This window comes from Scyliorhinus torazame, chromosome 7, assembly GCF_047496885.1.
Source record: "Scyliorhinus torazame isolate Kashiwa2021f chromosome 7, sScyTor2.1, whole genome shotgun sequence".
In the NCBI taxonomy this organism is placed as follows: domain Eukaryota; kingdom Metazoa; phylum Chordata; class Chondrichthyes; order Carcharhiniformes; family Scyliorhinidae; genus Scyliorhinus; species Scyliorhinus torazame.
This window is the reverse complement of record NC_092713.1, coordinates 304,421,132-304,447,489: the sequence shown is the minus strand read 5'-3', so window position 1 is coordinate 304,447,489 and position 26,358 is coordinate 304,421,132. Positions and strand designations below refer to the sequence as shown.

The following is a 26,358-nucleotide window of genomic DNA, read 5'->3' as shown; positions in this document are numbered from 1 at the left end:
AAAAATAATAATTGGGTACTCTAAATTTATTTTAAAAAAAGAAGTGGCCTCATTGACGTGACTTGAAGGATTTGATAGGGCAGACAGCTAGAAACCATTTCCTGGGGAAATGAATGCAGAGCAAGGAGACATAACATGTAAACTTAGAGTTCGGATGTTCAGGAGTGAGCATTTTATCCCCCCCACCCACACCACACACACACACACACAAAACCTGCATCCACCCTCTCTAAAAGTAACCGAGGTTGGGTGGCAATCGAATATTTCAAAATTGAGGTTGAATTATGTGTTTTACTCTCCCTGTTATGCAAGAGTATTGACAACAATTGGTATTTATGTAGCGCCTTTAATGCAGTAAAATGCCCTGCGGCACGTCATTGGTGCATTTGCAAACAAATGCTGGAAATGTTCAGCAAGTCTGGCAGTATCTGTGGAGACAAAAAGATTAATTAGGAAAATTAATAGAATGTTAGTTTATTGTGGGTCATTGAATGTAAAAGTAGAGAGGTTGTTATGCTTCAATTATACAGGGCAGGCATTGGTGAGAGCAATTATTGGTCTCATTTAAGGAAGGATGTAAATCCATAAAAAGCAGAAGGTTTACTAAATTAATACCAGGAATGGGCCTTATGAGGAAAGGTTGGGCAGACTATGCTTGTATCTGCTGGGGTTTAGAAGAGTAAGAGGTGACTTGATTGATCCTTCAACATCCTGAGGGGTCTTGACAGAGTGGATGTTCCCTCTTATGGGAGAATCTAGAACCTGGGGTCACTCATTTAAGATCGAGCTAAGAATATTTTTTCTGAGGGTTGTAAAACTTCAAAACACCCTTTGTCAAAAGGCAATGGAAGCAGAGTCTTTGAATGTTTTCAAGGCAGAAGTATTAACAAGGGGGTAAAGGGTTATCGAGGGTAGGTGGCAGGTTACAGTCAGATCTTATTGAATGGCGGAACAGGCCTACTCCTGCTCCTAGTTCTTATGTTCGTAAGATATTATTTAATTTCAGGCCCTCGGGTGGGAACTAATTGCCCACTTAATGGCCTAAATTGGTCCACTCACCGGTACAATTGCGGTGGGAGCAGGGCGGGCTGTCAGCAGATCATCGCTGGCAGATGACTGTTAAATAAGCTCAAAAAGACATATTTTACTGGTGATATTATACTAACCTGTTTGCACCATCTAGTGGTCACTTTAACAGTACCAACTGATAGATCAGTGGAAAATTTACCAGCCATTAAATTGTTCATTATTGGAATCAGGGAGAAACACAACATTGGAACATGAAGGCGGGGAGGGAATACAATTCCATTTTTAAAAAATTAAGTTGAGACATTTTACGCAAAATAAAGTATTTTGAAGAAAATTGCTGAAGTTATGATATTTTAATTTTTAAAAGGCTGCATCTCCACCTCCTCTTCTGAAGAAACAGACAAACATTGAGTATTGATGGGCAGCCAAGCCTGCTTGTACCCTCACCCAGTGTCTGCATGGCGGCGTTTCCAGCAGACCTGTCTGGGGAGGGAGCAGGGACGGTAATTTTCCTTCTCTGCCCCAGAATTCAGACTGCTACCATTGCAATCAGCTACTGTTGGCCAGTATCTTCAAGCTTCGTATGACCCTGGGTCAGTAATTCAAGAACTAAGCTCACCTAAGCCATTACAATGTACAGTGGTTACTTATCTATGAAAGGTTCAATCTTTATGCTTCTGATGTTTTAATCAAACTACTTGTGCATTTCAGAAGCTTCATTAGTTGAAACACTGACAATCTTTCCTTTGATTCTAAAGCTAATGATCTTTTGGAAATGAGAAGAAAAATGATAATCGGAAATGAAAGCAGAAAAATTACTGGATGTCAGTCAGCATCTGAAACAGATAAAATAAACCAACTGCATTTCTATAGAAACTTTGATTACTCAGGAGGTTCCAATTAGTTACTTTTTAAAGTTTAGTCACTTATTGGTCAGTTTGACCACAATTAGCTCCCATGGCCAGCAATCTGATCATTTTTTTGTGATGTTGGTCGAGGGATAAATATTGACTAGGGCACCAGGGAGAATTCTCCTGCTTTTCTTTCAGTTGTGCTTTGGGATGTTTTACATTCATCTAAGAGAACAAACGGGGCTCAGTTTAATGTCTCATCTAAAAGACGGAAACCCCCAATGTGTCTCAGCTTTAATGTGGAGATGCCAGCGTTGGACTCTCAGCTTTAAGTTAGAGCTTCAAGTATATGGTCCTTTATTAGCTACTGAAAGGACCAATCCTACAACTCCAGAGTATGTAGTGATTTAAATTTGGACCTCAACTAGTGAGGAAATGCCTGCACAAGCCTAGGTGCCACAACAATATGTGGAATAGTTTTAAGCTCAATGCTGGGAATTTTCGCCCGTGATAGAAACTTTGGAAAGGGTACCGCAAAGGGCTACTCGGCTAAATCCCAGTTTAAAACATCTTAGTTATCAAGACAGACTGAAAGTGTTGGGACTTTACACTGTACAGAAATGCAAACTTGGAGGTGATTTGATTGAACTTTATAAGAGGATGACTGTTTGTTCCATTTAAGTATGTAAGGGCGGATCAAGATCACAATTTTTCAGTTGTCAAACCAGATGTAGATTAGGTGTCAAAGGTGTTTTTTGTCCCAGAGAGTTGTGGATCTCTGGAACAGGGTGTCATCTTGTGTGGTGGGCTTATTCACCTTCCTCTTTTTCAAAATATAAACCTTCTCTGCAAAGCAGCAACAAAAACTGTTAATCAGCAGAACCAGATGCAACTGAATAAGGCTGTCCAGTCCATTGACAGTTCCCTCACGAACACTGTTTTCTTCGACGTGTCGTATCAGTGTGGGGAACATGTAGTAGTTTTGGCTTTGTACTCACATTTGCCAAACTTTCAATAACTTTTGGAAAGCATCTGTTTCTTCACAGTGCCGAAAGCAAGCATCATCCTTCCCTTGCAATTTGAGGTTCAGTTCATTTAGAATTGAAAAGATGTCTGCAAGGTAAGACATAATTAGCATCCATGTTTCATCACCAAATGAATCAGCCAGAGGGGACGATTTCTCAAGGAGGAAAGCGTGGATTTCATACCTCAGTTTATAAACTCTGACAGGCGCCCGGCCCCTTGACCCCTCCTGTGTGGAGCAATAAATGTGTGTGCTTGGCCCCCATATCGGAACACAGAGTGTCAAAATGTCTGGTATTGAGTGCGCTGCGTATAATGGAATTCACAACTTTCACAATTCCTTTCAACACCACATCAAGATTGGATGGATTTTCTTTCGATGCCAATGCCTCATGGTGAATAAAACAGTGATTCCAAACAATGTCCTGACCAGCTGCCTCCTTAACCTTTTATAACTCCACTGTTTTTCCCAGTCATGTTGGCTGCCCCATCGCTTATGATTCCTCTGCAATGAACCCAGTCGATCCTGCACTTCCAAACCACGTAACTATTCAATGCTTCAAACATCTGTGCGCCTGTCATACTGGTTGGTGATGTCAGGCAACACAGCAAATCCTCAACAAATTCATTGTGCCAAACATACCTTTTTAAAAATAAATTTAAAGTAACCAATTCTTTTTTTCCCCAATTAAAGGGCAATTTAGCGTGGCCAATCCACCGACACTGCAAATCTGTTTGGGTTGCGGGGGTGAGACCCACACAGACACGGGGTGAATATGCAAACTCCACACGGACAGTGACCTGGGGCCAGGATTAAACCGGGGTCCTCAGCGCCGTGAGGCAGCAGTGCTAACCACTGTGCCACCATGCCGCCCCTGTGCCAAACATACCTAATGTAAACTCGCAAGGTTGTACAATCTGAAACGCCTGCCCTTTCACCCAGTTTTATTGAGAACTTCTATGCTGACTTTAAACGTGAAATAAGCTGGGCTTCTAAATTCTCAGCAATATCATGAATTTGGTGAGCCACTGTGTTATCACTACGTGAGATGCATTTCAGTTTTTCAGCTGACCTCATCTAGAATTGTAAGAGCCTTGTCTAAGGCTGCAGGGAGAATTAATCTCTGTGTTGCAGTGTTGGGTATTTTCTCTTTAGCTACACGGTAGGCTACCATGTAAGAGGCTCATTGTGCTTTGTCATTCAATGTTGCATTTCTGCTAAGGGCTTAAGCTGATGATTTAAGTTCCCGCTGCATCCTTTGAAAAAAGAGATTTGTCCTCAAACTCACCATGCTTAGTCTTCAAATGCCTTTGAAGTTTTGAGGATTTTAAACACTCATTTACCAGTACTTCCCTGCATACAACACACATGGCCTTTGCATCCTGATTTGCATCGGCACAATTAACAAAGACATACCTGAAGAAATCATCTTTATATTGCTTTGTCCTCAGTTTCAGTTTTTACTTTGTTGGCTGTTCACCGGTGTCCCTGGGGTTTTGTACAGAGCTAACACTAGCACTGCTTTGCCTTGCCCTGGACTCAACTGAGCAGCTCTCTCCAGGAGATTCAGTTGTGAGATCCTGGCCAGGAGGTACACTGCCTGTTTGCAACTCTGGCCCGTACAAAACAATCCATGTTCACAGTCCTGTTGCCTTGTTTGCTCGCAACTAGAAACTGGAGGAAGCTCTTCTGTGATTTTGTGCCAAAAGCACCGACGCATAGGATGCGTAGTGCCAGTTTATGTGCCGGGTGCGTGACCTGCCCTTTGCTGCTGCCTCTGGCCGAAAGACTGCAACGTTCGCATTTAAAAGCTGGTTGCAGCTGGCATTCTCAATTTAAAAGCCGGTAGCGGGCATTGGGTGCTTCTCCCTTGATCGGGAACGCCACGACCAATTGCTCCGTGACCCTCCCAACACCTGCCACAACCTGCGCGTCATGACCCGCACTTAGAAAAACCCTGATCTAGATGGGTTGGAGAGCAAGCACCCTCAAAATGGCTCTAATTTCCCAAGACATCCTGTGGTTTTGGGTTGGTTGGGGAGTTTATGGACTGGATTCTCCGTCCCGCCGTGCCAGATTTCTGTGTCAGCACGGAGGCGGGATGCTCTGTTTCACCGGCTGGTTAATGGGTTTCCCATTGTGGGGCAGCCCCACACCATCGGGAAACCCCGGGGCTGCCGGCAAAACGTAGCATCCTGCCAGCGGAGAATCTAGCCCTATACATTTTGTGACATACAAGATATTACAGTTGTGTTGGACCAGCTGGATTGACCAGAGGGACTTTACTTGCCCGTCATTGTTTGATTATTTGTAGGTCAATGAATAAAATTGACGCAATGGAATTAGAAGTTAAGTTCTAGGAACAGGCAGTGGATCCTTTTAGGTTTAATGCTTTTGCGATATGCTCCCAGCCGCCCCATCATAGGGACATCCAATGAGGGTAAATGCTCTGTCAGGCACAAATGAAATGAGGGAGGCAAATTGCACAAAAATTCAGAGCTGATTTAAGTGTGACAACCTTCACTTTATTCAGTTTGATATCAAAATCAAACTATCCCAAAGCTGGGGGTGGGTGGGAGGGGGTCACATGCTATGAATGCAAGAGCAGCTGCATTTTCACGAGCTCTGGTTCTTCTTGCCTTTTAATCTTTTATTTTTTCCCAATGCACCTCCCATAATTACTTACTTTTGGGATATATGTCTTGTACTATGTCCCTGGAAGATCCTGGCTGGAGTTGTGACGTGGAACCGCGTTAAATCAAAAAATCCTTGTTCAATTGAGGTGGCTGGGGTGGGGCCCAGCTTGCAGTGGCAGGTTTGCAGGTGAGCGGGGCTGTGCCTCGGCAGTGCTGTTAACATCAAGGTAATGGCAGCCATTGCAAATGATGTTCTGGACGATGATCTCAGCTTCATGATGCATGTTTTTGGTGCTAACTTTGAACTCCGAAATATCCTTGAGAGAATAGTGGATGCGGAAAAGAAAATCATGTTACTTGATAGAGCAATCTCCCAGATGAGGGCTCGCCCTTGGAAGTCATGTTGAATGGTATGTCATTTATGCTAACAGACTCGGGAAGTAGGTGCTGGATAGGGAGTGGTCATGCACCTGGTCTCTTGCAAAGAGTGGGAGGTGAGTTCCTGGCTGAGTTTTTTAAATTGGCTGCCATGCTTTCGCAATCTCAATTCGAAGGCTGGTCATTTAAGGTTCAACACATTGTATCCAGTCTTCGAAGTCTGGGGTTGGACGGAGACCCCGACACTGGTCTTGTGTTATCTTACTGTGCAACTGGACATGTCAAGTCATCTCCTCTCAGCCAGGGCCCAGGTTCCTTACTGCCTGGACGTCGGGACAACGGCCTGGCAGAGGAGAAGGTGCTTCGTTTGACGGAACATTGGAAGGATCCTGAATATTGCTCGATGATCCTGTCATGACTTTGGCCTTTCCAAGTGCCATTGGTGGTGTTATTATCCTACAGTTCATCAATAATTCTGACCTTTATTACCTTGTGGATATTGTCTTTTTTCCTGACAAGGGTGTACGATATACAAGCACCGAGGCAAGGGTCGCCTGCTATCCTGTTCTGGCAAAAACCATACTGAGTCGTTAAAGTGATATATGGGACGGGATACTCTGAAAATGGGGCTATGTCCCCACGTCAGTGGGAAAACCGGCGCCAACCACTCTGGCATCAACAAGCCCCGAAAGTGAGGAATTCTCCAATTTCTCGTGGACCGGAGGGCTAGCGCCACTCCAGCCGGCGCCGAATGGCCGGCACGAGTTCGCGCATGCACGGAACAGTCGGCGTGATCTCGCACATGAGCGGACCGGCCGACGTATTTCCGCGCTTGCGCGGGGGTTCCCTTCTCCCCGCCGGCCTCTGGGCAATATGGCGGAGCCCTACAGGGGCCCGTTGCGGAGGAAAGAAGGCCCCCCCCACGGAACCAGCCCGCCCGCAGATCGGTAGGCCCCGATCACGGGCCAGCCCACTGTGGGCCCCCCCAGGACCGTCCCGTACACTTACCTGCCAGGTCCCGCCGTGCGTGAGGTGAATAATTCACACCGGCCAAAACTTTGCAGCCACTCGGCCCATCGAGGCCCGGAAAATCACCAGGGGGGCCGCTGTCAACGGCCCCCGACCGGCATGCTGGAAATCCCGCCGATCCCCAAAAAACGGCACCGGAGAATAGGGCAGGCGGGGCGGGAGTCGTGCCTCCCCCCGGGGATTCTCCGACCCAGCAGGGGGGGGGGGGGGTCGTCGTCGGAGAATTGCCCTTTTTTATGTGCTGTAATCCTTGCATTTACGAAGAGGCAGTGCATTTTAGACACTCCTCCCCCATTTATAGAGAAGATGAGTTGTTGAAGTGGGGGGAAATGTGTGGTGACGTGTGCCTGGGTGTGGTTAGTTAATCCTTGCTTGGTTTGTTAGCGAGAGAGTCTGTATGATATGAATTTTCATTGTTGGATCCCTTCTTCGGTTTGAGAGTAGACAAATGGGGAGATAGGTTCCAAGTGGTCTTACGTGGTGGCTTCCTGAGTGCCATCCTCATTGTAGTCTGGTCTGATGCACGATCAATTGCACAAAGACGAGAGTTGAATACAACTGAGGCTATATTACACCAAGAGGTGTGGCCTCCTACAGCAGCTGACGAAATGGCTGCTATATGGGGAGCACACATATTTATACTCTGCCTACTGGGCGGAGCTAGCAGGCAGGGACTACCTACCTGTAGTACAGGGCCTTACCACACATCTCCTAATATATATACAATAGTGGTGATTACCGCATTCACCCCCTATTAAAATTGAGTCCGGCGGGGTGACGGAGAACTATGTACAGACCAAGTTTTAATAGACCGAGGCAAAGAAAATTTTGGAGTCCAGTACATGGTGCTTTAACAGTCCCGAACCAATTACAGGTTTAGCCGGTCCGGGGCCTTGATCTGACATTGGGAGCGACGCAGTGGTAGCGGCGATTCAGGTGCCGATCTGGTCCTTGGTGACACCGGGAGCGTGCCAAAATCCTCCTCATCCTCGGGCGTGGGCAGGGGCAGGACTGATGGTCCCGGGGGGGGGTTGCTGCTGGGTGTGCCGGGGGAGGGGAGGGTGGCGCCGGGCCGGAGGGGTGTGTGTGTGGAGAACCTGCTGGTGCCAGGCCCCTGAGGGAGACAGTATCCTGGCGGCCGTCGGGGTATTCTACGTAGGCATACTGGGGGTTAGCGTGGAGTAACTGCACCCTTTCGACCAACGGGTCCGCCTTGTGGAGTCGTACATGCTTACGGAGGAGTACGGGTCATGGAGCTGCGAGCCAAGTCGGGAGTGACACCCCGGATGTGGACTTCCTGGGGAAGGCGAAGAGACGTTCACGGGGTGTGTCGTTAGTCACAGTGCATAGGAGCGACTGAATGGAGTGCAGTGCATCGGGGAGGACCTCCTGCTAGCGGGAGGCCGGGAGATTTCTGGACCGTAGGGTCAGCTGGACGGCCCTCCAGACTGTTCCGTTCCCCCTCTCCACCTGCCCGTTTCCCCGGGGGTTATAGCTGGAGGTGATACCCCTGCTGAGCAGGAACTGACACAGCTCATCACTCATGAATGAGGATCCCCTGTCGCTGTGGATGTAGGCGGGGAAGCCGAACAGAACGAAGATGGTGTTGAGGGCTTTGATGACGGTGCAGACGTCATGTCGTGGCATGGGATGGCGAAGGGGAATCTGGAGTACTCATCGACCACACTGAAGAAATATGTATTACAGTCGGTGGAGGGGAGGGGCTCTTTGAAATGCACACTGAGGCGTTCAAAGGGGCGGGAGGTCTTCACCAGGTGCGTGCGGTCCGGCTGGTAGAAGTGCGGCTTGCACTCCGCACAGACCTGGCAGTCTCTGGTGATTGCCCGTACTTCCTCGACGGAGTAGGGCAGATTGCGAGCCTTGATGAAGTGGTACAACCGTGTGACTCCTGGGTGACAAAGGTTGTCGTGCAGAGTCCGGCGACGGTCCACCTGTGCGCTGGCACATGTACCTCGGGATAGGGCATCGGGGGGCTCGTTGAGCTTACTGGGGCAATACAAAATCTCATAGTTGTAGATGGAGAGTTCGATCCTCCACCGCAAGATTTCATCGTTTTTGATCTTGCACCACTGTGTGTTAAACATGAAGGCTACCGACCATTGGTCAGTGAGGAGAGTGAATCTCCTGCCGGCCGGGTAATGCCTCCAATGCCGCACAGCTTCAACGATGGCCTGGGCCTCTTTTTCGACGGAGGAGTGTCTAATTTCGGAGGCACGAACGGTTCGTCAAAAGAATGCCACGGGCCTGGCCTGCCTGGTTGAGGGTGGCAGCTAGAGCGACTTCTGATGCGTCGCTCTCCACTTGAAAGGATAACGTCTCGTCGACTGCATGCATCGCAGCCTTGGCGATGTCGGCCCTAATACGGTTGAAGGCCTGTTGAGCCTCGGCCGTCAGGGGGAAAAGAGTGGACTGGATGAGTGGGCGGGCCTTGTCCGCATAGTTTGGGACCCATTGGGCGTAGGAAGAAAAGAACCCCAGGAAGCGTTTGAGGGCCTTGGGGCAGTGGGGAAGGGGGAGTTCCATGAGGGGGCGTATGCGGTTGGGGTCGGGCCCCAGAACTCCGTTCTGGACCACATAGCCGTGGATGGCTAAGTGGATCGTGCTGAATACGCACTTCTCCTTGTTACAGGTGAGGTTTAGGAGAGTGGCAGTGTGGAGAAATTTGGCAAGGTTAGCATCATAGTCCTGCTGATCGTGGCCGCAGATGGTGACATTGTCTAGGTACGGGAAAGTGGCCCGCAGCCCGTACCGGTCGACCATTTGGTCCATCTCCCTGTGGAAGACCGAGACCTCGTTGGTGACGCCGAAGGGAACCCTAAGAAAATGGTAGAGGCGGCCATCTGCCTCGAAGGCAGTGTATGGGCGGTCCGCCTTACGGATGAGGAGCTGGTGGTAGGCGGACTTTAGGTCTACAGTTGAGAAGACCCGGTACTGTGCCATCTGATTGACCATATCAGATATGCATGGGAAGGGGTACGCGTCGAGCTGCGTGTACCGATTGATGGTCTGGCTGTAGTCCACGACCATTCGTTGTTTCTCCCCAGTTTTCACCACTACCACTTGGGTTCTCCAGAGGCTGTTGCTGACCTCGATGATACCTTCCCGAAGCAGCCGCTGGACCTCGGACCTGATGAAGGTCTTGTCCTGGGTGCTGTACCGTAAGTTCCTGGTGGCGATGGGTTTGCAATCCGGGGTTAGGTTTGCGAATAGGGAAGGTGGGTCGACCTTTAGGGTCGCGAGGCCGCACACAGTAAGGGGTGGTAGGGGCCCGCCGAATTTCAATGTTAGGCTCTGGAGGTTACACTGGAAGTCCAGGCTGAGTAGCAGGGCAGCGCAGAAGTTGGGGAGGACGTAGAGGCGGAAGCCGCTGGATTCTACGCACTGGACCGTGAGTGTGACTATACAGTACCCCCGGCTCGCCACGGAGTGGGATCCAGGAGGCCATAAAGATTCTTTGATTGGCGGGGTGTACCGTGAGGGAGCAGCGCCTTACCGTATCGGGATGGATGAAGCTTTCGGTGCTCCCGGAGTCCAGCAGACAGGAGATCTCGTGCCCATCGATCATCACGCTTGTCGAGGCAGTGGCTAGATTGTGCGGGCGAGACTGGTTAATCGTGACCGAGGTGAGTCGCGGCTGGTCGTCGCTGGTGTCGGACGATGGGGTGCCCGGGGGGCACGGGTCCTGGTACGATGGTGGCGCCCATGTGCCGGGGGGGGGGGGAGACGAGATGGCGGCGCCTGAAGAGCCTGAGGTGGACAAGATGGCGGCCGTACGTGGCGGGGGTTGAAAAAGATGGTCGCACCCATTGTCCGACGAGGGGAAGATGGTCCGCGTGGTCCGACGAGGGGAAGATGGCGGCGTCCATTGGCCTTGCGTGGTCCGGCGAGGGGAAGATGGCGGCGCCCACTATCCATACGCGGGGGGGGTCGGGGCGATTGCGGTGACTGAGCGGGCCTGGCACACCGCGGCAAAGTGCCCCTTCTTGCCGCAGGCCTTGCAAAGAGCGCTGCATGCCAGGCAGCGTTGGCGGGGGTGTTTTTGCTGCCCACAGAAGTAACATCTGGGGCCCCCGGGGTTGGCAGGCTAGCGCGTGGCACAGGCGTAGGGTTGGCTGAGTGGGGTCCCCGGTGGGGCGGCCGTCTGCGGAGTCTACGATGCTTAGGAGGAGTGGGCCTCGCGGCCGGGGTTGTAGGCCTGGATATTGCGTGAGGCGATTGTCATCGATAACGCCAGATTTTTGGTTTCCGTGAGGTCGAGCGTGGCCCCCTCTAAAAGTTGCTGGCGGATGTGGTCTGACCCTATCCCCGTGGGGATATTGAAGGTGATAGTGACATTTAGGACAGTGGTTTAAATGTGATCCTTTTAAATAAAAAAAATTCAGAGTATCCAATTCATTTTTTTTCCAATTAAGGAACTATTTAGCATGGCCAATCCATCTACCCTGCACATCTTTTTGGGTTGTGGGGGTGAGAACCACGCAGATACGGGGAGAATGTGCAAACTCCACATGGACAGTGACCCGGGGCCGGGATCAAACCTTGGTCCTCAGCGCTATGAGGCAGCAGTGCTAACCACTGCGCCACCATGCCACCTGTTTAAATGTGATCTTATTTATAAATAGTTTACATTGAGTGCAAAAGCAAGAAAGTTATGATGAACCTTAGAAAACACTGATTTTGCTTCAAAGGAAATAATGGGCGGGATTCTCTGATCCTGAGGCTAAGTGTTGATGCTGTCGTAAACGCCGTCGCGTTTCTCGACGGCGTCAACATGGCTTCAGGAGCAGCGATTCTGACCTCTACAGGGGGCCAGCAAGGCACTAGAGCGACCCACGCCGCTCCAGCTGCAAATCCCCAGCATCAGATGGGCGCCGCAGGTCTGCGCATGCGCAGTGGGACCTGCGCGCATGCGCAGTGGCTTCCTTCTCTGCGCCGGCCCCAATGCAACATGGCGTAGGGCTACAGGGGCCGGCGCGGAACAAAAGATGCCCCCAGCCCGAGAGGCTGGCCCTCCGATCGGTAGGCCCCGATCATGGGCCAGGCCACAGCAGAGGCCTCCCCCGGGGTTGGACCCCCCCCCCCCCCCTCCCAACCCCCCCATCAGGCCGCTTCTGGATGCATCCACGTCGAGGTCCCGCCGGGTAAGACCAGGTGTGAACGGCGCCGACGGGACTCGGGTTTTTTTTGCGTGGCCGCACGGCCCATCCCGGGCCGGAATCGCCGGCACCGGCGCCTCACCGACCGCACCGGCACCAATGGTGCCGATTCTCCGCTCTCCGGCGGTCTGCCGATTCTCCGCTCTCCGGAGAATCGGCAGACCACCGTCAGGGCGGCGTCACGGGATTCGTGCCCGTCCCGCCGATTCTCCGGCCCGGCCTGGGCTGAGAGAATCTCACCCATTGTGTCCAGTTCCAAATACTTGACGAAACAAGGGGCTTTGACAAAGAGTCATCCAGACTCGAAACGTTACCTGCAGTGTCTCTCCACCGATTCTGTCAGACCTGCTGTGATTGTCCTGTATTTACTGTTTTTTGTTTCAGATTCCAGCATCCCGTAGTAATTTGCTTTCGCCTTTTTGAAAGCTGCTATTAAATCTGCTTTCATTATCCTATCAGACTATTGAGATCATTACCACGCAGTGCATCACAACTTTTTTTTTAAATTTAGAGTACCCAATTATTTTTTTTCCAATTAAAGGGTAATTTAGTGTGGCCTAGCCACCTAACCTGCACATCTTTTAGGGTTGTGGGGGTGAAACCCACGCAGATGCGAGGAGATGTGCAAACTCCACACAGACAGTGACCCGGGGCCGGGATCGAACCCGGGTCCTCAGTGCCGTAGGCAGAAGTGCTAACCACTGTGCCACCGTGCCGCCCTGCATCACAACCATTTGCCATATCTCCCCACAAAAGAAAACAAAATGTAGAAAGAGCTGGAAGCCAGAGCTAGAAGCACACGTAGAGCTGATTTCATCTCTGCATAGATCTGAGATATAAAATGCACAACAAGTGGCAATGAGGATGATGGAGAAGAGTTCACATTTACTGCACCTTTCCTTTCTTTACTGGGAGATCCACCCATTCATGGGATTAATAGATTCCCAGCTTCAAGATTGATTTGCTCATTACTAGAATGGACAGTCTGGACGTAACAGTGATCCATATGAAGGTGATACTCGTACATTGTCGCTGGATTTAGCCTTCGGCAGGAGAGGCCCACTCCAAGAACATCATCAGCAAGCTTCCATGTGTGGCCTAGTGAAGGGCAGGGGGGCATCTCCTAACCAGATCAATAATTTGCAAAACAGACAAATTGTAAGACATATTGCCAAACAAAAATACATTACATTTAACAGACTCTAGATTCAGGATGGTCCATATCTACTTTCACACAAATCAGTTAGCCGGTTTTAACGCAATAGAAAACTACCACATGACCAACAAGTTTGAGCATCCAACAAAGGTCTAAGGAAGGATTCGGTAGTTCACCTCTGAACTGCCTTACATACCAGTCAAAAAATCACCCTCAGCATCATGTAAGCTAAAAAGCAGGGTGACGAAGAGTGGAAGAGGTAATCACCCTGACATCTTGAGTACCAGTTCTGTATTCATTATTCAGAAGACTTTGAATAGATGATTTACAGGGACAGGGGCGGGGAGTTGGCAGTTCTCATCAAGCAGCCACCACCTTCAGATGGAGGATGGACCAGAAGTGGAGGAGGAAGAAGACCCAAGGAAAGAGTTCCTGACACTTCGACTATTGAGCTGAATGCTGTTCTCACAAGATTACAACACTGTGCATACTCTCTGTTCATCCACTGGGATCGATAAACTACTCTCAACTGTCTCAGGTCATGTACTTTTTCTGTCTAATTAATGCATAGTATCTAAACTGTTGCTTTTTAATAAATTTAATAAACTATCTTAAAATTACTTGCGAATAGTCGACTACCTATCTCGGGCCTTCAGTGGCCTTGAATCACAAAATCTTACAAATTGCAGGGCCAAATAGTTTTAGGTATTTTGCAGTCTCTCTTTTTAATACAGTCCAGAAAGGTTATGCTGATAGTCCAGATTTACTGTACAGTCCAGCAAATTTCTGTTGCTCATGAGTAATTTTTAAATTTAGAGTGTCCAATTATTTTTTTTTTCCAATTTAGGGCCAATCCACCTGACCTACCCATCTTTGGGATGTGGAGGGGAAACCCACGCAGACACAGGGAGAATGTGCAAAATCCACAGGGACAGTGACCAGGTCCTCAGCGCCGTAGGCTGCAGTGCTAACTACTGTGCCACGTGCCGCCCTACTCACGAGGTGCCCCTTCTTCCCACAGCCCTTGCAGATTGCGGATCGGGCCGGGCAACGTTGCCGGGGATGTTTGTTTTGCCCGCAAAAATAGCACCCCCCCCCCGGGTTTCCTGGCTGCCGCACTGCACAAGCTTGTGGGGAATTTAGGGGTGCTTTGGAATCGGCCACAGGTGGGGTCCACCCTGTCCATGCGGGTACCGCGGGGGCGGGAACGTAGGCCTGGGCATTGTGGGAGGCGACATCTAGGGAGTGCGCAAGTTTCCGTGCCTCTTTAAGCCCTAGCGTTTTCCAGCAGTCGCTGGCGGATTTTAGAGGACAGCATGCCCGCAACAAAAGCATCCCGTCTTAAGAGTTCAGTGTGGTCATTGGCTGAGACTTGTGGACAGTTACAGTTTCTACCTAACACTAACAATGCGCGGTAAAAATCGCCCAGTGATTTCCCCTGGGGTCTGCCGTCTGGTAGCTAAAAGATGCCGAGCGTATACCTGATTCACAGTGCGGACGTGGTGCTCTTTTAACAAAGTCATTGCGTCCTTGAAACCGTCAGCGTCTTCGATAAGCGTGTAAATTTCTGGGCTCACCCTTGAGAGGAGGACTTGCATTTTCTGTTCTTCCGTGGGGGTAGTCGGGGCCGTCCTGATGTACCCGTTGAAACATGCCTGCCAATGTTTAAAAGTTGCTGCTGCATTTGTCGCTTGGGGGTTGATTTGTAGACACTCTGGCTTGATGCGGAGAGCAGCCATTCTTCAATTTTGTTCATTAAATTGATGCACAATCAATCACTACTGAAGCGAGATTGTAATCCAATTGAAGGCTTTAATGAACAAGTAGTTACCCCAGCAGCTCCGGTACAGAATGACTGCTGTGGGTGAAACACAGACTCTTTTGCTCCGCCTGCTGGGCGGAACCAGCAGGCAGGTTCTACCACTCATACTACAGTATAAGGTACATCTCACCTAGGTACCTTGATACCCCTAATATAGCCTACCCCAGATCCCAGGTTCGAACCCGGCCCTGGGTCACTATCCGTGTGGAGTTTGCACATTCTCCCCGTGTTTGCAAGGGTTTCGCCCCCACAACCCAAAGATGTGCAGGCTAGGTGGATTGGCCACGCTAAATTGCCCCTTAATTGGAAAAAATGAATTGGGTAGTCTAAATTTATTTTTTTTAAAGATAGACAAGTCCCCTGGCCCTGATTAAATGCATCCCAGGGTACTAAAGGGATGGACTCTGGGGCGGTTCCAGCAGATTGGAAGACAGCAAATGTGATGCCACTGCTTAAAAAAGGATGTAGACAAAGGGCGGGTAACTATAGGCCGGTTAGCATAACTTCCGTCATGGGAAAATGCTTGAATCTATCATCAAGGAAGAAATAGCGAGACATCTGGATAGAAATTGTCCCATTGGGCAGGCGCAGCATGGATCCATGAAAGGCTAGTCATGTTTAACTAATTTAAGGCGCATGGTGGCACAGTGGTTAGCACTGCTGCCTCACGGCGTTGAGGTCCCAGGTTCGATCCCGACTCTGGGTCACTGTCCGTGTGGAGTTTTCACATTCTCCCCTTGTTTGCGTGGGTTTCGCCCCCACAACCCAAAGATGTGCAGGCTAGGTGGATTGGCCACGCTGAATTTATATTAAAAAAATGTTTAACTAATTTATTGGAATTCTTTGAGGACATTACGAGTGTGGTGGACAATGAGGAACCGGTGGTGTATCTGGATTTCCAGAAGGCATTCGACAAGGTGCCGTACAAAAGGCATAAATAAGGGTGCACGGCGTTACGAGTAATGTAATAGCATGGTTAGAGAATTGGTTGACTATCAGAAAGCAAAGAGTGGGGATAAATGGGTGTTTTTCTGGTTGGTGATCAGTGTCTAGTGGTGTGCCCCAGGGATCAGTTTTGGGACCGCAATTGTTTGCAATTTACATAGATGATTTGGAGTTGGAGACCAAGTGTAATGTGTCAAAGTTTGCAGATGACACTAAGATGAGTGGTAAAGTGTGCAGAGGACACAGAAAGTCTGCAGAGGGATATAGATAGTGTAAGTGAGTGGGCAAGGGTCTAGCAGATGGAGTACAATTGGTAAATATGAGGTCATCCATTTTGGTGGGAATAACAGTAAAATGGACTATTATTTAAATGGTAAAAATTGCAGCATGCTGCTGTGCAGAGGGACCTGGGTGACCTTGTGTATGAATGGCAAACAGTTGGTTTGCAGGTGCAGCAGATAATTAAGAAGACAAATGGAATTTTGTCCTTTATTGCTAGAGGGATGGAGTTTAAAAACAGGGAGGTTATGTTGCAACTGTATAGGGTGTTGGTGAGGCCATACCTGGAGTACTTTGTACAGTTCTGGGGCGGGATTCTCCGACCCCCCCGGCAGCGTAAATCCCGCCCTACCGCCCTGCGATATTCTCCGGCCCCCCAAAAATCCCATCGACGTGAATCGCGCCGCGCGCCTCGGAGAATGTCGAGGACCAGTGCGACGCAATGGGCCCCGGGGCCGACCCAATTCTCCGGGCCGGATGGGCCGAAGTCCCGCCGACGTGACCACGGGTCACGCCGGTGTAAATCAAACCACCTATTTAACGCCGTCAACCAGTCGTGCTGGTTGACGCCGGCCAGTGCAGAGCTTTGGGCGGCCGCCGGAGGAGTGACGGCACGGCCGCAGGTGGTGGTGGGGGTCACAGGAGCTGTTGGAGTGTGCGTGCCGGGGACTTCCGGTTGCGGCTATGACTAGGTAGGTCGCACGTTCGGCAGCACCCGCCGAGAACGGACTTTTGGGCTCACTAGAGGGGCCCCAACGGCAATTGTTCGACGGCTTCCAGTGTGGGAAGGTGACAAGCAGGGTCCCCCCGACATTATATGGATTGGACCAGGAGTGGAGTGGTGAAAAAAGTGATCTTGGAGCAGCGAAAAGTGAGAGGGAGGAAAAGCAGGATGGCGGCGGGTGGAGACCAAGCAGCATGGGCGCTGTGGTCGCAGGAACAGCAGGGGTTTCTTAGACGCTGCTTTGAGGAGCTGAAAACCGAAATGCTGGCGCCAATGAAGGCGGCGATTGAGAAACTAGTGGAGACCCAGAAGGCCCAGGGGGCGGCGATCCGGGAGGTGCGGCAAAAAGCCTCGGAGAACGAGGATGAGATCTTGGGCCTGGCGGTGAAAGTGGAGGCACACGAGGCGCTGCACAAGAGGTGGGCGGAAAGATTTGAGGACCTGGAGAATAGGTCGAGGAGGAAGAATCTTCGGATTCTGGGTCTCCCTGAAGGAGTTGAGGGGTCCGATACCGGGACATATGTGAGCACGATGCTCAATTCGCTGATGGGTGCGGGAGCCTTCCTGAGCCTCGTGGAGCTAGATGGGGCTCACCGGATCCTGGCGAGGAGACCCAAGGCCAATGAGCCGCCAAGGGCTGTAGTGGTGAGGTTTCACCGCTTTATGGACAGAGAGTGTGTTTTGCAATGGGCCAAGAAAGAGCGGAGCAGCAGGTGGGAGAACACGGAGATCCGAATTTACCAGGACTGGAGCGCGGAGGTGGCCAAGAAGAGAGCTGGCTTTAACCGGGCCAAGGCGGTGCTACATCGGAAGGGGGTGAAGTTCGGTTTGCTGCAGCCAGCGCGATTGTGGGTCACATTCCAAGATCGGCACCACTATTTTGAAATGCCCGAGGAGGCTTGGAGCTTCATACAGACAGAAAAGTTGAACTCAAATTGAGAGACTGGGGTTGTGGGATGTCTGCTGTATATATATATGGTTTTAACTGTGTGTGGGAATGTTCGGTTGGTTGGGTGCTGGATGGGGATGGGTGAAAGGATTTGATGGGGAGGCTGTGGGAGAGTGTGGGTGCCGGTGGTGGAGGGAGGGGAGGCCCGGGGAAGGGGGAATTGAGATAAGGCCGCAAAAAGAGCTGCGCCAGAGGGGGCGGGGCCGGCTCAGGAAAGCACGGGCTATTTCCCGCGCTAGGGAAGGAAGGCGGTGGGGGTTGGAGGAGCGCACACTGACTGAGGGGGGGGGGGATTCCCACACTGGGGGGTCGATGGGAAGGCGGGAGAGGCCGGGGTCAGCAGGAGTCAGCTGACTTACGGGAGTGTTATGGGGGGAGCAAAAGAGCTAGATATGGATCTAGCGCGGGGGGGGGGGGGGGGGGGGCGGGGGAGGGTATAGGGCTGCTGCTGCATTGGCCAATGGGGAACTGGAAATAGGAGAGGTGGTCGGGGCGGGGGTCCACCGTCTGGGGGACTGGAGGGTGCGGGAGGCGAAGGCACGTGACTGGCCTAGAAAAGGAGATGGCTAGTTGGCAGGGGGTGGGGTGAGAAGCACCCCAATCCGGCTGATAACTTGGAATGTGAGGGGTCTGAATGGGCCGATCAAGAGGGCCCGGGTGTTAGCGCACTTAAAAGGACTGAAGGCAGACGTGGCCATGCTTCAGGAGACACATTTGAAGGTGGCAGAGCAGGTTAGGTTGAGAAAGGGATGGGTAGGACAAGTGTTCCACTCGGGGCTGGATGCGAAGAACAGAGGGGTTGCAATACTGGTGGGGAAGCGGGTGTTGTTTGAGGCCAAGAATATTGTAGTGGATAATGGAGATCGATACGTGATGGTGAGCGGTAGGTTGCAGGGGGTGTGGGTGGTACTGGTAAACGTATATGCCCCGAACTGGGATGATGCCGGATTTATGAAGCGCATGCTGGGTCGGATTCCGGACCTGGAGGCAGGAAGCTTGATAATGGGGGGGGATTTCAAAACGGTGCTGGATCCAGCATTAGATCGCTCCAGATCCAGGACGGGGAAGAGGCCGGCTGCGGCCAAGGTGCTTAGAGGGTTTATGGATCAGATGGGGGGAGTGGATCCATGGAGGTTTGCTAGACCCCTGGCCAGGGAATTCTCATTCTTTTCCCATGTACATAGAGCTTACTCCCGGATAGATTTTTTTGTTTTGAGTAGGGCGCTAATCCCGAAAGTGGAAGGAACGGAGTATTCGGCCATAGCCATCTCGGACCAAGCCCCGCATTGGGTGGAGCTAGAGTTAGGAGAGGAGAGGGACCAGCGCCCGCTGTGGTGTCTTGATGTGGGATTACTGGCAGATGAGGAGGTGTGCGGAAGGGTACGGGGGTGCATTGAGAGATACTTGGAGGCCAATGACAATGGAGAGGTGCAGGTGGGGGTAGTCTGGGAGGCGTTGAAGGCGGTGGTCAGGGGAGAGTTAATCTCCATTAGGGCCCACAGGGAGAAGAGAGAGGGCAGGGAGAGGGAGAGGCTGGTGGGGGGATCTTAAGATATGCAGAGGCCCCCGAGGAGGGGCTACTTGGGGAGCGGCGAAGCCTCCAGACGGAGTTTGATCTGTTGACCACAGGGAAAGCAGAGGCACAGTGGAGGAAAGCACAGGGGGCGACGTACGAGTATGGGGAGAAGGCAAGCCGGATGCTGGCACACCAGCTTCGTAAGAGGTTGGCAGCGAGGGAGATAGGTGGAGTTAAGGATAACAGGGGAAATACGGTGCGGAGTGCGGCGAGAGTGAATGAGGTATTTAAGGACTTCTATGAGGAGCTGTATAGATCTGAGCCCCCAGCGGGGGAAGAGGGATGCAACGATTTTTGGATCAACTGAGGTTCCCGAAGGTGGAGGAGCAGGAGGTGGCTGGTTTAGGGGCGCCAATTGGGTTGGAAGAGCTGATTAAAGGATTGGGGAACATGCAGGCGGGGAAGGCCTCGGGGCCTGATGGGTTCCCGGTTGAGTTTTATAGGAAGTATGTGGACCTGCTAGGCCCGTTGTTAATAAGGACTTTCAATGAGGCAAGGGAGGGGGGGGACCCTGCTCCCGACAATGTCCGGGGCGCTGATCTCGCTGATTCTGAAGAGGGAGAAGGCCCCACTGCAATGTGGGTCATATAGACCGATCTCGCTCCTTAATGTGGATGCTAAGTTGCTGGCAAACGTGCTGGCCACGAGAATTGAGGACTGTGTCCCTGGGGTGATTCATGAGGACCAGGCGGGATTTGTAAAGGGCAGGCAGCTAAACACCAGTGTGCGGAGGCTCCTCAACGTGATTATGATGCCATCAGTGGAGGGAGAGGCGGAGGTAGTGGCAGCTATGGATGCGGAGAAGGCCTTCGACCGGGTGGAGTGGGAGTATCTGTGGGAAGTGTTGCGGAGGTTTGGGTTTGGGGAGGGGTTTATCAGGTGGGTCAGGCTCCTATATAGAGCCCCGGTGGCGAGTTTGGCTACGAATCGGCGGAGGTCGGAGTACTTTCGGCTGTACCGAGGGACGAGACAGGGGTGCCCCCCTGTCCGCCTTGTTGTTCGCGTTGGCAATCGAGCCTTTGGTCATGGCACTAAGGGAGTCCAGGAAATGGAGGGGGTTGGTCCGAGAGGGTGAGGAACACCGGGTGTCGCTGTATGCGGACGACCTGTTGCTGTACGTGGCAGATCCAGCGAAGGGGATGGTGGAGGTTATCCGGATCCTAAGGGAGTTTGGGGACTTTTCGGGCTATAAGCTTAACGTAGGGAAAAGTGAACTCTTTGTGGTGCATCCAGGGGACCAGGGAAGGGGGATAGACGACCTCCCATTGAAGAGGGCAGAAAGGAACTTTCGGTACTTAGGGATTCAGGTGGCGGGGAGCTGGAGGGCACTACACAAGCTCAATTTGACGCAATTGGTGGAGCAGATGGAGGAGGATTTCAAAAGATGGGATGTGCTGCCACTCTCGTTAGTGGGCAGGGTACAGTCGGTTAAAATGATGGTCCTCCCGAGGTTTCTTTTTGTGTTCCAGTGCCTTCCCATTATGATTACCAAGGCCTTTTTTAACCGGGTAGGTAGGAGCATCATGGGTTTCGTGTGGGCAAATAAGACCCCGAGGGTATTTCTGGAGCGTAGCAGGGACAGGGAGGGCTGGCGCTGCCGAATCTGTGTGGCTACTACTGGGCAGCCAACGTGGCGATGATCCGTAAGTGGGTAATAGAGGGAGGGGGGGTGGCGTGGAAGAGGTTAGAGATGGCGTCCTGCAGGGGCACGAGCCTGAGGGCGCTGGTGACGGCACCGCTGCCGCTCTCACCGACAAGGTACACCATGAGCCCGGTGGTGGCGGCAACGTTGAAGATCTGGGGGCAGTGGAGACGGCATAGGGGCGAGATGGGAGCCTCGGTTTGGTCCCCAATTAGGGAGAACCATCGGTTTGTCCCTGGAACGATGTATGGGGGGTTTTGGAGCTGGCATAGGGCAGGGATCAGAATAATGGGGGACCTGTTCATAGACGGGACGTTTGCGAGCCTAGGGGCGCTGGAGGAGAAGTTTGGGTTACCCCCGGGAAATGCGTTCCCCGGCAAATGAAGGCGTTTGTGAGGCGGCAGGTGAGGGAATTCCTGTTGCTCCCGGCACAGAGGATTCAGGACACGGTGATTTTGGGTGTATGGGTTGGAGAGGGCAGGGTCTCGGCAATCTACCAGGAGCTGAAAGAAGAGGAGGAGGCCGCGGTAGAGGAGCTAAAGGGCAAGTGGGAGGAGGAGCTTGGGGAGGAGATAGATGAGGGTCTGTGGGCTGATGCCCTGAGGTAATTCTTCCTCCTCTTGCGCCAGGCTCAGCCTAATACAATTCAAGGTTGTTCACAGAGCGCATATGACAGGGGCGAGGATGAGTAGGTTCTTTGGGGTGAAGGACAGGTGTGGGAGGTGCTCGGGGAGTCCGGCAAATCACATCCACATGTTCTGGTCATGCCCGGCACTGGAGGGGTTTTGGAGGGGTCTTGCAAGGACTATGTCCAAGGTGGTGAGTCCAGGTCAAGCCTAGTTGGGGTTGGCATTATTTGGGGTAACGGACAAGCCGGGAGTGCAGGAGGCGAAAGAGGCTGGTACCTGGCCTTTGCGTCCCTGGTAGCCCGGCGGAGGATCTTGTTATTATGGAGAGACGCGAAGCCCCCCAGCGTGGACGCCTGGATAAATGACATGGCAGAGTTCATTAAACTGGAGAGGATAAAGTTTGCCTTACGAGGGTCTGTACAGGGGTTCTTCAGGCGGTGGCAACCGTTCCTAGACTATCTTGCGGAGCGTTAGGAGGAGGTCAGCAGCAGCAGCAACCCAGGGGAGCGGGGGGGGGAGGGGGCGATGTCTCTTTCGGGGGGGTATTTGGGTGGGGGGGGTTCCCCCAAGGGTACTGTTGAATGTTATATGGAGGGGTTAATATATGTGGGAGAAACCCAATGTATATGTAGTTTATTATTTTTGAATGTGGGGTTTGTGTTCTTTCTTCCTTTTGTTATGGGGGGGGTTGTTTGTTATTAAAAATTGTTGGAAAAATTTGAATAAAAATATATTTTTTGAAAGAGTGTGCATGCTGGGGGGGAGGGGCTGGGGAGGAGGGAGGGGTGGGGGAGGAGGAGAAGCGAGGGGGGAGGGGCTGGGGGGTGGGATGGGAGAGGGGAGGCGGTGCATGCCGGGGAGGAGAGTGGGGGGGTGGGTGTTGGGGAGGGTGCGTGCTGGGGAGGAGAGGGCGAGGGTGATGTTCTGCAGGCAGAGGAGGGGAAGGGGAGGAGCGGCAAGGGGAGGCGCAGACCTTCCCAGATGAGGAGGGTAGGGGCAATAATCAGGACAGACGGGCTGGACATGGACGGGAGGCTGCCCATCGTTACCGGCTGGGCCAGCGGGCACGGGACAGGCTGATAGCCGCCCGGTACACGGGCTAGGGGGGCGTGGGAATCGCTGAGTATGGGCACAGACTGCACACGATGGCACCAGCCTACCACCCTCGCCCCACCCACCCAACACCAACTATCCTTACCCCACCCGCATGCACACCATCCCTTCATTGCACATCCACTCGCGGCACAACCGGCCGGGCTCACGCGGTCGCCGGTGGAAGCGTGTCTATTGGAGGCCATGGAGGATGATGACATCTCCCATATCTGCGATGAGCTCTGGGCTCTACATCGTTGGACAATGTCTGACCCATGGCCACAGTACCACCCTCCACCCAGATCGTCACTGCATGCGGCTGTGACACTGCACGGTCCCGTCGTCTGCCCGGGGGAATGGCGAGGGCGACCCATGGGGAGGGGGGGCACACTCACCTGAGGCCGATGTTCTATCACCCCTCACACACACACTGGCGCTCATCTCACACCACACCCCCGCACGCATCAGACAGAGCACAAAGGCAACTTCTGTAGGTGTGAAAGTGAATTTAATAAAAAACAGTTCATACAAGTGCCCTAGCCCCAGAACTAATCTGTGCCCTGCACCCGTGCCAACTTACTCAGTGTCTAGTTCTTTGGCCTTACCGGCCCTATGACTAGGTCTAGGTGGTTCCCCAGACGGTACAGCAGAACTGGAGGCCCTGTGACTAGGGACCCCTTTGGCGGCCCTTTCCTGGGGCGGCCTGGCTTAGATGGGACAGGCTGCGGTTCGGGCGACTGGGATGACGAGCTGCCAGCCTGTCCTGCCTGTTGCCCACTAGACGCACCTGGGACGGAAGGGGGGAGTCCAAGGTGTCGCAGTGTTCCGAGACCTCCCCTACAGGGGGACCCGGAACGTGCCCCACCCAGCACCTCCTCCTCTCTCGGGGTGCCCGATGGCCCCCGGGCCTCTACATGGGTCGGGGATGCGAACGGTCCGAGCATCCAATGCCCCCCTGACAGTTGGCACTGCCAGTCCTGGAGGCCGCCCTGGTATCAACAAGGGTCTGCAAGGGGGCAGCACGGTGGCGCAGTGGTTAGCATTGCTGCCTCACGGTGCTGAGGTCCCAGGTTCGATCCCGGCTCTGGGTCACTGTCCGTGTGGAGTTTGCACATTCTCCCCGTGTTTGCGTGGGTTTCGCCCCCGCAACCCAAAGATGTGCAGGTTAGGTGGATTGGCCACGCTAAATTGCCCCTTGGATTGGATAAAATGAATTGGGTATGCTAAATTTATAATTTTTTTTAAAAAGTGAAAACAAGGGTCTGCAAGTTTGCAGCCATGAAACTCAGGGAGTTGCCCATCCCTCTCTGTGTCTGGGCAATGCCGGCCAGCACCTGGGCAATGGCGCCGATGTCCTCAGCGATGGCCTGCAGAGACTGGGCCATTGCCTGCTGAGACTGGGCCACGGCGTTGAGCGCCTCTGCGATCTGTTGCTGGCTCTGGCTCAGACAGCCATGTCCTGGACCACGGACGCCACGTGCATGGAAAGCCCCACACCTTGCATACTACGACCCATGTCTGACACCGTCGCACCCATTGCCTCCACCGCAGACGCCACCCGTGCAGTGTCAGCCTGGGTGGCACGCATGACTGGCACCACTACCTGCTCCTGCACGTGGATCGACTCCTCCACCTTCGTCTGCAGCTGCCGCAAGCCGGCCGTCACCCCCTTTGGTCGTCCCTTGGTCCGTGACTGCATCGGGTCTATGGGTGGGTGTGGTAACTCCAGGAACCCGGGATCCATCTGGACGGCAGATGATTGCCTGTGTTGGGCTGCCCTCCGACCGCCCGGCCCCTCGGCTGCTCCTGCCTCCACCTGCTGTACCGGGACGGCTGTGTTGTGCGCACCAGTTAGTGTCCCAGATGCCTCATCGCTAAAGTGCCCAACCGAGGTGAGTGTCTTTGCGATAGTGGAGGGTGTAGGAGATAGCAATGGCGTAATGGCGTGCTCCTCATCCGACCCAAAGTCCGGGGTCCCCTGGAGTGGTGATTCCTGTCCATCCGTCCCCTGTGTGGGTGACCTGTGTGCGTCGGTGTCCTGTGTGTTAGGGTCCTGTGTGTTAGGGTCCTGTGTGTTGGTGTCCTGTGCGTCAGTGTCCTGTGCGTCAGTGTCCTGTGCGTCAGTGTCCTGTGCATTAGTGTCCTGGGTCGGCTGCGCCGGGGACCTGTTGCTGTGGCTGCCCTGAACGTGGGACCCTGACGATGTGAGGCAGCAATGCTAACCATTGTGCTGCAGAAGGAAGACATTCGGCCCATCCTGTCTGCATTGGCTCTCCAAATGATGATTATTACTTTGTGCCGTTCTCTTGCCTTTTTCTGTACCCTTGCACATTGTTTCTATTTAAATAATCATCTAATACCCTCTTCCATGCCTTAATTGAACATGCCTCCACCACACTTCCAGACAGTGCAGTCCATCCCAAAGACCAACCACTCGTTGTGAGAAAACCATTTTTCTCACATCAATTTGCTTCTTTTGCAAATCACTTAAAATCTGTGCCCTTCTCATCCTTTTACAAGTGGCAGCAGTTTGTCCCTATCTACTCTGTCCAATCCCCTCATGATTTTGAACACCCCTGTCAAATCTCATCTTTGCCTTCTCCTCTCCAAGTAGAACAGTCCAAACCTCTCCAATCTATCCTCATAACACATTTCTCATCCCTGGAGCCATTCTTGTAAACTTCTGCACTCTCTCCAATGTGTTCATATCCTTCCTATAGTGTAGCACCCAGAACTGTATACACTAGTCCAGCTGAGGTCGACCTAGTGTCTTGTATAACTTTAGCATAGCCTCCTTGATCGTTTATACTATGCCCCTATTAGTAAAGCCAGGAATATTATATGCTTTATTAACTGTTCTCCACCTGTCTTGCTACGCTCAAAGATCTAAAGATGACAGTGATCTGTCATGAGTTACTGATGTGCCAGCCTGTAGTTACCTTCCCAAAACCTTTTATCATTAGCTTTGAACACCTCTATCTGTCTCCTCATTATTGTCTCACAGTGAAAAGAATCCAATTACCTTTTTATGTCTATCCTCACTGTAAAGCCTCTGATTCCCGGCATCGTCAAAAGCTGATGTCAATTTAAAAATAAACTCCAGCAAGAGATGATGCCTTCAGCAGGGGGTGGGAGAAATTTGGAAAAATGTGCTTTTTAAGAAAACTGGGGCATGATGTTGCAGGTAAATAAAATTGGGCCTGTAGTGAATCAGCATTTTAGTCTCTGAATTATTCAGTACATACAGTAACCCTGAGTCCCCCCCTGGTGGATCCCCATGACGTCATCCATTCCCAGACAGCTACTTTATCACCTGACAATAAGTCACACAAACGAGACTAAAGTCTATAGATGTTAATTAGGTTCACTACATCACTCCCCTGAAATCTCACTGAATGTGTAATTCTGTAAAGGAAATGC

The 26,358-nt window shown here is 52.0% G+C and overlaps 2 long non-coding RNA genes across 3 annotated transcripts in view; one reads left to right on the top strand and one right to left on the bottom strand.

Annotated features, from left to right (window-relative positions):
- Window positions 1–26,358, top strand: part of LOC140427142 (uncharacterized) — a 56,857-nt gene that overhangs the window by 13,957 nt on the left and 16,542 nt on the right. The window lies entirely within an intron of this gene.
- On the bottom strand, window positions 311–26,143 carry LOC140427493 (uncharacterized). Its single transcript, XR_011948521.1, has 4 exons — window positions 25,961–26,143; window positions 13,150–13,247; window positions 2,879–2,993; window positions 311–428 (listed from the first exon to the last, which is right to left on the bottom strand). It is a non-coding gene; the product is annotated as an uncharacterized lncRNA (long non-coding RNA).